Source organism: Pholcus phalangioides, unplaced genomic scaffold (assembly GCF_987345545.1).
Source record: "Pholcus phalangioides strain wild (caught in Gottingen) unplaced genomic scaffold, Ppha-v1.0 ptg000030l_1, whole genome shotgun sequence".
Classification (NCBI taxonomy): Eukaryota; Metazoa; Arthropoda; class Arachnida; order Araneae; family Pholcidae; genus Pholcus; species Pholcus phalangioides.
Genome location: NW_028301620.1, coordinates 3,760,617 through 3,770,335, shown reverse-complemented (window position 1 = coordinate 3,770,335; position 9,719 = coordinate 3,760,617).

The window sequence follows — 9,719 nt, the reverse complement described above, 5'->3', positions numbered from 1 at the left end:
ATAAATAAAAATAAACGAGTCTTATATGTCAGGTAACATAAAAATGTGAAAACAAAACTGTTAATTTTTGCATGGGTTGTGCAAATGTGCAAGAATATTGAAAAAAAAATTTCTCAACTGCTCATTATAAATTCCACTATCAGTAAGAAATCAATACTCATTTGGCAGAATCATATTATAGACTTTTTCATGCTCAATTTGACGTGCTTATTTTACATCTTTGTCATATTATGGGATTACTAAAAAATCTTTTTGGACTGAATAGAGTAAATAATGTATATCAAATCTTATTTTCACTGAATTACATCATTATTTTAGCCCATTTTATATTCATAAACAAATATAATTTTCCATTATGAATACGCAAACAACATTGATTAAGAGTAGGGAGAAACCCAGAAACAAAAAATAAATATCCTGTGTTTTCGCTATGAAACACTGTTTTTTCGAAGTTTGGGTCAATTTGACCAAGTCCGCGGTTCTAGGTATACCGTAAGTGCCGCGGTTCTAGTGTTAACCCCTGAAAACTGTTAACAGTAAATTGATATTGTTTGGTATTAGTGAGAATATTTTATATATAATGGGTTATATATATAATTAAAAAAAAAATTACCGGTGGTTGTTTTTAAGCAACCATTTTGCCATTGACTGATCGATATCTCTACCTAAGGAAAGTTTTGGAAATTACTGATAATAATTTACTTTCAAAATAATTAACTGTTAAAATTTTGAATTAAATATATTCATAAATTTAAAAATGTATTTAATATTTATTGCTCAAAAAATATATATTACTATCACATTATATTGGTTTTGAAGCGTATTGTATTCTTTATGAATTTCATTTTGAAGGATCATTAAATGTTGTGTGTTTTATTTGATAGGTGGCAGAACAAGTTCCAGATTAATGATGTTTCCCAATATAATACATCCCGTACTGTATAGTTATTTTTAAAAGGGATATTTTGTGTCATAAAATTTTAGTTTTACCCGTGTGTTGGTTATAAAAGAATTAACTAAGAATGCCATCATTTTCCATGGTTAATAAGTTTAGAAAATATGGACGTTTGGAGTCTGGGAATGAAAAAGAATGATAAACTTTCGTGCACATAACGTGGGGATTTTTTGATGGACAGAAATAAGTTTCCCTATTTTGTATAAGGTAACATGTCATTTGAAAATGCGCAGAGAATCAGGTCAGTGCAGGTGAAATAAAAGGTCATACCCAATTCAAGAAAAAAAAAAGCAAAGTTAAGGGCACATTTTTTGTGGGAATAAAATGTTTATTTTCCCCTCGAAAATTTATGTGCTCATCATGCCGCCCATATCATAGAGCAGCGATTCCCAACGTGGGCATTAACGCCCCCTAGGGGGGTGATGGAATGTTCCAGGGTGGGCGGTAGAAGCTACGGGTATAACATAGGATCCTATGGGTTAGATTGCGTTGGGGGGCGATGGGAGAGAAAAAAATTTCCGGGACAAAAAAGGTTGGGAGCCTATGTCCTACCGTAAGCAACTTTCAACCCCCCCCCCCTGTCATCAAAAGTCAGCAAATCCGAAACCCCTCCCCGATGCTGACGTAATACTTTAATGACCCCTTATGATAAAAGCTCTTGATTCGTGAACATGCGTCCAATAGGATGACAGGACTCCAATCTCTTGAATCCCAATCATGAGTTCAATCGGGCATGGCACGGAGACCCGTGCCTTCTCCCCATCTTGTCGTAGGTCCCATAAGCTGAGATCTTCGGTGGGCTCCGGGTAAGATTCTAAATTAGCCCTCTCTATTATGGTCATATAGCGTGAAAAACAAAATGATGAGGATGATCCTGGGTACCGGACTAGATCTCTGCCAACTCCAACCCCCCGGTAAGGGAAATGCGGGGACTTCAGTTGAATAGGGGTTCCACGGTAAGGTCTGACACAATGGCTTATGGCAATAGATATGTGCGTTAGGACAAGAGACCACTTAACATGAGGGAATGGGGGGGGGGGGGACTCACGTGGCAATGCCGAACAGTGTAAGCTCTTACAGTAAGCACTCACTTTAGTATATGTGATATGTACATGACATCCATGATTGTTATGAGCATCTTTTTCTCAGTCGCCTCGTTGGGCATTTTGCCTGTTGTGGCCTTGCATTTGTATTTGTGTTTATATTTTTACACAAGAAGGTTTTTTACGGTGCTAAAAGGTAGGTACCCCTTAAGCAGTGTTCGCCAATACGCATCTAGATACGTGATTCATGAATCAAAAAATTCAATTTTACTCAAATTTCGCATTGATTCAAGTTTCGTTGAAGAGGAGTAAAAATCGTTGTTCAAATTTCAGGTGTTTTTAAATACAGGTATTCCCTCTGCTTTTCATAAAACAAAAATACTCCTCTTTTCACAAAATCACTTCATAACCAGGGAAACAAAACCTTTACAAGATCACCCTTAATTCAAAAGTAATTTCGCTCCTTCGGAGGGGAGTGAAATTACTTTTGAATTACTTTTACTCACACACACACACAATATCCATACAAATTACTGCATTAATATTCGAGTTCATGTACTGTATCATATATTGTATCATGGACGCTATTAATACGCCTTTCATTTAATGTATTCATCCTTTCCTATGTGTGTTTGCGTATTCCGAATCAGTCTGCCTCTTGAAACGAAAGAGGAAACGGAAAAATCCCATCTTACGAACGAACTCGTCCCCGAACTTTGTAAACAGCACTTCCTTGATTACAGGTCATTCTTGTTTGTTTTCATTACCGCCAATCTGGACGGATTGGTTGCCCTGGAACCACCTGCAGCCCGTGCTCATTACAACTGCGGATACGCAGTATTTATATACACACACATCCAATTTCTAATCATGACTATGTTTTCTCTTCTCTCATCTTATCAGATGCAGAATCTGCAACGAAAGAGATACTTGCATACGCGGATTGGAGCTTCTCGAATCTCGGATTCTCCCCAGTAATTGTGCTCAGGAAGCTGATTGATCTCAAAATCCAGGTTATTCGTTCTCATTGAAATGTTGGAACTTGGAAGATGAGAACTCGTTCAGTCAGTCATAAGTTCTACGAAAAAATCTGCAGAGCCCTCATAAATTTTCACGATTCAATGAATAAATAGCGCTCGCTGAAAATAACCCGGAGTGGTTCCGTAGGAAATCTGATCGAGATCATTATAATGGATAAGTAATCATTCGCTGTTAACTGGATAAGTAATACTCGTTGTGTATTATGTATTATAGTACAATACTATTATACCCATACATGATTATATCCACAACATGTAAATTCAAGCATTTACCATCTTTACTTCAAAATATGGATACTCAGATGGAAATATTAGTAAGAATACGAAACACACACACAAGCACAGCTGTGATAACATAAATTCGTTAGGGGTCATTTATATATCCAGTAGCACAACGGTATAGTACAATATTTCTACCATATCGTTATATATTGGTATATCAGAGGAATATCAGATGTCATAATTACGATATAGAACGATCCCGTCCTATATGATGCAAATTATTTTTGATCTTAATTGATCAAGTCTTTAATTTCTCAGTCCAATATTTATTTGATTCCATGTGAATAACTTTGTTTGAATTACAACAACTTGGAACAATAAATTATTTTTATATAGTTCGAAATACACAGATCTATATCGGGAACCCGTTAAAGATCTGTATCAGATTTATGATATAGACCTGATATAGATCTATCTTAGGAGACATAGATCTATATCCTGGATCTCACTTAAATCTACATCCCGGAACTCGCATATTTTATCGTGATTATAATATCATATCGTGAATCTGATATATAGCTTTGTCAGGTTTTCACGATATAGATCTGATATACAGGGTGTTTCAAAAAGAATCATCGGAGTTAAAAAAAAATCATAACTATTCAGCTTTTAATCCGTTTTGATCGAATAATATATAGGTAGAAAGAGGGAAATCTCGAATTTCACGCAGTTGCCGACAGGTAGCGCTAACGCTCTTCATTCAGTCTCCACATCAGTGTTTGTCAAGACTGGCTCTTCCTACAGTTAGAAACTGATTCGGATGACTTCATTGTCCAGCATAACGGGACACCACCACACTGGAGCTTGGGCGTTTGAGAACTTTTGAACAATCGCATTCCTAAACGATGTGGATCTATTCATCTCTGACGATGATTTTTTTTAGCCCGAACGATATCGTGGCCCGATGAAGAAACTGGATTTTTACGATATACATCTATGTTTTTGTGCTACTTGGGTATGTTATTGTAAATGTGATAAATGTAGTTATTATACATAATCGCTAAGCATTTTGGTAAGTTGGATAAATTTCCCTAATTTATCACTTTTACCAGCACTTTTGCATACTGCCCACAAGCGTCGTTGGTAAATTTAATAAATACTAAAACTATTATCACTTTTACTGGTGACTATGCATAATACTCACAACTCTCGTCGTTGGTAAACATGATAAATCTTACTATATGATACAATATGTATGATAATTCATACTTCTATTGTACCACTATATTGGGGTACGATCGTAAAATTTGTTATCATTATATCGGCGTCCGACTATACCCATCACACATAGTAGACTCATTAGGTTTTTTTTTTAATATTCATGAAATTTACCAACTACACTACGGGTATTATGCATAATCACAGATGAAAAAAAATTGATAAATTTCAAGCATTTGTCGCATTTACCAACGACACTTGGTTATTCTGCATAATCGCCGGTAAACGACATGCATTTATCAAACAAACCAAGACGATTGGCAAGTATGCGTAATAACCGGTTATTATGTATAATAACTAAATTATAACATTTACTGTAACATATATGTATATGTACATACACACACACAGCACGTATCGATTTATTAGAAATTCCGCAGAGGAATGTGTACGAGGTGCATGTCATAGAAGTACTAATACAAAAAAAATTATTTCAGTCCATTTATTTAAGAAAATATTTTCATTTTTCACGTGATTTTTGCCCTTGAATAAAACCTCCAATAAGAAATGTATACTTGTCCCAGTGCCGTCTTGACGCATGGGCCCACCCGGGCACGCCTCCCCCCCCCCCCCCAAGAGAAGAGGGACCTCACAAAAATGAGATTTGCTTGCAATTTTCTAGCATTTACCAGGCAAGGCCTCAGAAAAACCACTTGGGCCGGGGGCCCATGATGCTCTTAAGACGGCCCTGGCTTGTCCCGGGGGTTGTCAGGCCCATTCTTGTTGAATGTATTTGTATCATTAAAGATACTTTTAACTAACCATAATAAAATGAAATTAATTTTATTAGTTTTAATTAATTAATTTTAATTTGGATGATTTAGGTCACACACACGATGCGATCATATCGAATAAATCTTGGATTCTACCGAATAATTTGCATACACTGAATATGCAATCAGTATAGATTTTTCTTTTCTACGCGTATAAAATTCAAAATACAGCAACTCATGGACTCACAAACCTAAATTCCTGGATACAATAATTGTCAGGTCAGAAATGTGATACGAAGCGCCACATCATACTCTCTTCCTTTTGCTGATATAATTTCCGCTTTATTTGATTCAAATAGCTCCAATTGTTTTAAGGATTCAATGCTTTGCTTCGATATAAGTTAGAGCTATTTACGGAGTCAAAATTAGCTACATATTGCGGATATTTGAAGTTTCGTTGGCATGTTTCAGCAATAAGCTATGTAATAAGAAAGGAAAAAAAAAACCTTGAAATAAAATACATTTACAAAGCTTAAGGGGGTCGGTCCACGCATATTTTCCAAAAACACATTTTCCAATTTTTCAGATTTTAAATACTACACTCATATCCATAAATTAAGGATAATGCCAGCTCCGGCAAATAAAGGTTCAGAAATAAAACAAACGTTACTTATTCATAAAGCCCATTTATTAAACAAAAGATAAAGAACAAAAACGATGGTGTATGTGTGATGTCATTCATAAAAACTACGATTTTTGCTCCCTGGAGCAATTGTAAACAATATCTCCTTTACAAAAACTTACTATTACATGGTTGGTATGATGGTACATTGTATGTCTCCCATGCGATGAAATACAGTCGGTGAGGACGGGCGTTGTCATCCATAAACACAAATTCTGCGCCCATGGCACCCGTAAATAAACGTACATGTTGTTCCAGAATGATGTCCCGATAAATTTGGGCTTTATGGTTCCGGTTTGAATATGCAGATCTGTTCTGTAACCCAGTATAATTCCACCCCAAACGAGCAATGCTGCACCACAGTAACGGTGTCGTTCAATGCTTGGTGGTAACGGGTACCTGACGTTCTCCATATGAAAGTCCAGCGTGAATCAGAATGCAAGCTAAACCTGGACTCGTCGGAAAACCTTACACAAGCCCACTGTGACGATGTCCACATTGCATGTTCTCTACTCCAGGCTAATCGCTGCCGGCAGTGAGTTGCCGTAAGCGGAACACATCTGACAGGCCTGCGAGCATACAGACCAATATCTCCCAAACGTCTGTACACGGTTTGCCTTGAAACTGTGGTAGCCGTGACTGCAGATAGCTGACGAGACAGGTCGGATGCTGTGCTCCGTCTGCTTCTTTTGGCAGTTACTGCCAAATACCGGTCTTCATTCGGCGTTGTAACTCGGGGGCGACCTGTACTGTAACGTCTACTGACATTTCCGTTATATTCTTGTTATATGGTATGAAAAACATTTTTATCTCACATAACATTGACGCACTAGTATATATATATATATATATATATATATATATATATATATATATAACCATTTTCTGACAGATATCACTAAATTCAATCTGAGATTTATCAAGCCGGCGTAACGAATAATATTTTTGTTTTTCATTCTTTGTATATAACTACTAAAACCACACACCAACTTTTCAGAAACATATAGAGTATGCAGCAGTTCACTACGCTATAGAGTATGCGGCAGTTCACTACGCTTTAGAGTATGCAGCAGTTCACTACGCTATAGAGTGAGCAGCAGTTCACTGCCGATCAAGTTGCGTTGGATATAAAGGAGCTATCTATCGCTGATCACCTCAGGTTCGAAACGGAAAGATTTCATTATCCCCTACGTTCCGCTCCGGGATCGAACCCGAGGTCCTGACGGCAGCCTTTATGGTGGTAGACGATAATCTTACCACTGCACCAGTCGAGAGCTCTTTGGATAACGCTACGAAGAGATAGGCGTGTGATACACATGCTACAAAGTAGCACGAAATCATACCACTTTTCGAACATATGCAACGAATGAGATTATCGGTAACATCTGTATGGATGTTATCAATAATCTCATTGGTTGCACGTGCTCGAAAGTTGCATGCTTTTGTGCTACTTAGTATCATGTGCATCACAGGCCATAGCTTACAAATATGTATGTGGTACTTGAAGGAAAAAAAATGAAATAAAAGAAATATACTCTCGTATACTCTAATATAAACATCCAAGTATTTACTTTGCATTTGATATGCTCGTTTCTGGTCAACGATCGAATCCTACTTTCGGCTCTCTTTGAGAGTTTCGTAGCAGTAAACTTGCCTCCAATTCCAATACGTGACCTGAAAACAGAGCTTCATTGGAACTTGTATATATATATTTTTTTTATTCCATTCTCTACTCACTCTGAGAATTTAAAAAGAGAAGGGGGGAAACAAACAGTTGTGAAAGTACAAAGTGTGTGTGTTTCTGAAGAAAAATAAAAGAAGATCTATGTTCTTAGAAAAAAGGTAAGACAAAAAAAAAAGTAGAAGCAGGAAGGTCTCTCTTAAAGGCACGTATGTTTGATGAAGTGAAACCGATCTCTCTCCGCCAAACCCAATTGTCTTGCCAATCTGGTCAGAGGCCAGAGAAAGTGAACGTGATTGATCCACGCTCTACAAAAGGGCCGCTTCCAATCGATAAATACAATCGATTGTAAGTTTTAAACAAGCGGAAATCCACTCCCTCGTTGAGATTTCACCAGCCATGCTCCGGAAGGTATTTGCGTCGGCATTATTTAGGACAGGGTTAATTAACTGCAGATGCTTAGACTTCCTTTTTTTATGGCGCATTCTTCTCAAATCTTCTCAAAACCGAAGAATTATGTAAGCACTGATCTGTGTAAAATCTAATTCAGTTCTAATTCTATAGAACAATTTTTTGTCATAATTATTTTACAGATACCTATACAAAAGTAAGCATTTGTGTGACTATTAAACACGTGTAATATAAATGCTAATATGATCTTGACGAATTTCTTCAACAGAAATGAGGCTATGATAGCTTTATAAAAAGATCCTAAAACAGAAGAAATCCCTTAGAATATTCGAATGCGATATTAACATTTTTATTTACCTTTTTCCACGGTTTTGTAAACTGAAGAGCCAAAAAAACTGGTAAAGGCATGTGTATGCAAATAAAGAGATATTGAACCAATCGTACGGCGCTGCGGTCGACAACGCCTATATAACACAACAAGTGTCTGGCATAGTTGTTAGATCGGTTACTGCTGCTACAATGGCAGGTTATCGAGACTTAAGTGAGTTTGAACGTGGTGTTATAGATGGTGATATAAGAGATGGGACATAGCATTTCTGAGGTAGCGATGAAATTTGGATTTTCACGTACGACCATTTCACGAGTGTACCGTGAATATCGGAAATCCGGTAAAAAATGAAATCTACAACAAATGCTGCGGCCGGAAAAAGATCATGCAAGAACGGGACCAACGACGATTGACAAGAATCATTAAACGTGACAGACGTGCAAATTGCGCCAGATTTCAATGCTGGGCCATCAACAAGTGTCAGCGTGCGAACCATTCAACGAAACATCATCGATATGGGTTTTCGGAGCCGAAGGCCCACTCGTGTACCCTTGATGACTGCACGACACAAAGCTTTACGCGTCGCCTGGGCCCGACAACACCGACACTGGACTGTTGAGGACTGGAAACACGTTGCTTGGTCTGACGAGGAGCTGATGGACGTGTACGGATATGGAGACAACCTCATGAATCCATGGACCCTACATGTCAACAGTGGACTGTTCAAGCTGGTGGAGGCTCTGTGATGGTATAGGTCGTGTGCAGTTGGCGTGATATGGGACCCCTGATACGTCTAGATACGACTCTGACAGGTGACAGGTACGTAAGCATCCTGTCTGATCACCTGCACCCATTCATGACCATTGCGCATTCCGACGGACTTGGACAATTTAAGCAGGACAATGCGACACCCCACACGTCCAGAATTGCTACAAAGTGGATCCAGGAACACTCTTCTGACTTTAGACACTTCCGCTGGCCACCAAAATCCCCAGACATGAACATTATTGAACATATCTGGGATGCCTTGCAACGTGCTGTTCAGAAGAGATCTCCACCCCCTTACTCCTACGGATTTATGGACAGCCCTGCAGGATTCATGGTGTCAATTACCTCCAGCACTATTTCAGACATTAGTCGAGTCCATGCCACGTCGTGTTGCGGCACTTCTGCATGCTAGCGGGGGCCCTACACGATATTAGGCAGGTTTTACCAGTTTTTTTGGCTCTTCAGTTTAATTTTCACTGGTCCACATTCTACGGAACACGGTAGAAATAACCAAACCCTCTGCAAAATGCCACATCTTTTTTTCGAGAAAAGTCTTTTGTTTCGATTTTGTGCATGTGACAGCGTCTCCTTCGCCCCG